General features: G+C 33.4%; 1 non-coding gene across 1 annotated transcript; it reads left to right on the top strand.

Annotated features, from left to right (window-relative positions):
• The first annotated feature begins 711 nt into the window (after positions 1 to 711).
• On the top strand, positions 712 to 819 carry LOC148573643 (small nucleolar RNA R71). The gene has a single exon (XR_015906621.1). It is a non-coding gene; the product is annotated as a small nucleolar RNA R71 (small nucleolar RNA).
• The last annotated feature ends 1592 nt before the right edge of the window (positions 820 to 2411 follow it).

Genomic DNA, 2411 nt, shown 5'->3' with positions numbered 1-2411 from the left:
ATTGCTTGGGAGAGTACTGGGAGGGATTTCAGTGATCCTTTTACTCAGCTGGCCCACTTGTGCTTCCAAATTTCTAATGGAAGATCTTGTTTCATTCATGAAACTTACAGTAGCCTTAGACAGATCAGAGACTAAGTTTGCCAAATTAGAAGTATTTTGTTCAAAGTTCTCTGTCTGTTGCTAAGTGGATGATGGAAAAGGTTTATTATTGCTAAACCTGTTTCTTCCACCATTATTAAAGCCTTGTTGAGGCTTTTGATCCTTCCATGAGAAATTTGGATGATTTCTCCATGATGAGTTATAGGTGTTTCCATAAGGTTCACCTAAGTAATTCACCTCTGCTATTGCAGGGTTCTCAGGATCATAAGCTTCTTCTTCATAAGAAGCCTCTTGAGTACTGTTGGATGCAGCTTGCATTCCATTCAGACTCTGAGAAATCATATTGACTTGCTGAGTCAATATTTTATTCTGAGCCAATATGGCATTCAGAGTATCAACCTCAAGAACTCCCTTCTTCATAGGCGTCCCATTATTCATAGGATTCCTTTCAGAAGTGTACATGAACTGGTTATTTGCAACCATGTCAATGAGTTCTTGAGCTTCTGCAGGCGTTTTCTTTAGGTGAATGGATCCACCTACAGAGGTGTCTAATGACATCTTAGATAACTCAGACAGACCATCATAGAATATATCCAGGATGGTCCATTCTGAAAGCATGTCAGAAGGACACTTTTTGGTCAGTCCTTTGTATCTCTCCCAAGCTTCATAGAGGGATTCACCTTCCTTCTGTCTGAAGGTTTGAACATCCACTCTAAGCTTACTCAACTTTTGAGGAGGAAAGAACATGGCTAAGAAAGCCTTGACCAGCTTATCCCAAGAGTTCAGGCTGTCTTTAGGTTGAGAATCCAACCATATTCTAGCTCTGTCTCTTACAGCAAAAGGGAAAAACATGAGCCTGTAGACTTCAGGATCTACTCCATTAGTCTTAACAGTATCACATATCTGCAATAATTCAGTTAAGAACTGAAAAGGATCTTCAGATGGAAGTCCATGAAACTTGCAGTTCTGCTGCATCAGAGAAACTAATTGAGGTTTCAGCTCAAAGTTGTTTGCTCCAATGGCAGGAATGGAGATGCTTCTTCCATGTAAATTGGAATTAGGTGCAGTAAAGTCACCCAGCATTCTCCTTGCATTATTATTATTTTCGGCTGCCATCTCCTCTTCCTGTTCGAAAATTTCTAACAGGTTATCTCTGGATTGTTGTATTTTAGCTTCTCTTAATTTTCTCTTCAGAGTCCTTTCAGGTTCTGGATCTGCTTCAAGAAGAACGTTCTTGTCCTTGCTCCTACTCATATGACAAAGAAGAAGGCACAGAAAAATAATAATAATAGGGATCCTTTTTGCCCAAGCACAGAGGTTCCCTTATGTGAGTAGAAGAAAAGAAGAAAAGAAAATCTGAACTCAGAGAGAGAGAGGGGGTTCGGATTTTTGGTGAGTTGAAGGAAAGATGTTAGTATATCAATAAACAAATAGAAGAAGATGAGAGGGGGAAGTGAATTTTCGAAAACAATTTTTGAAAAAGAGTTAGTGATTTTTGAGAATAGTTTTTGAAAAAGGTTAGTATTTTTTCGAAAAATTTTTTAAAATTAAAAATAAAAATAAAAATAATTAGTTAATTAAAAAGAAATTTTTGAAAAAGAGGGAAGATATTTTCGAAAATTAGAGAGAGAGTTAGTTAGGTAATTTTGAAAAAGTTAAGAAACAAACAAAAAGTTAGTTAGTTAGTTGAAACAAATTTTGAAAAGATAAGAAGTTAGGAGGTTAGGAAAGATATTTTGAAAAGATATTTTTGAAAAAGATAAGATGAGAAGATATTTTTGAAAAGATATGATAGAAATTAGTTTTTGAAAAAAGATTTGATTTTTAAAATCACAATTAATGACTTGATTCACAAGAAATCACAAGATATGATTCTAGAACTCAAAGTTTGAATCTTTCTTAACAAGCAAGTAACAAACTTCAAATTTTTGAATCAAAACATTAATTGATTATGTTATTTTCGAAAATTTGGTATAAAAAGAAGAAAAAGATTTTTGAAAAATATTTTTGGAATTTTCGAAAATAACTAAGACTTTTGAAAAAGATTTGATTTTTGAAAAAGATTTTGAAAAAGATAAGATTTTCAAATTGAAAATTTGATTTGACTCATAAGAAACAACTTGATTTTAAAAATTTTTGAAAAAGTCAATCCAAATTTTCGAATTTGATGAGAGAAAAAGGGAAAGATATATTTTTTTTATTTTTGAAAAACATGAAAATTATGCAATGCATGAAATTTTTAGATCAAAACAATGAATGCATGCAAGGGTGCTATGAATGTCAAGATGAACACCAAGAACACTATGAAGATC

Source organism: Arachis ipaensis, chromosome B2, assembly GCF_059453495.1.
Source record: "Arachis ipaensis isolate K30076 ecotype BB chromosome B2, ASM5945349v1, whole genome shotgun sequence".
In the NCBI taxonomy this organism is placed as follows: domain Eukaryota; kingdom Viridiplantae; phylum Streptophyta; class Magnoliopsida; order Fabales; family Fabaceae; genus Arachis; species Arachis ipaensis.
Note: the sequence above shows the minus strand (reverse complement) of the source record. Positions and strands in the feature narration are given on the sequence as shown.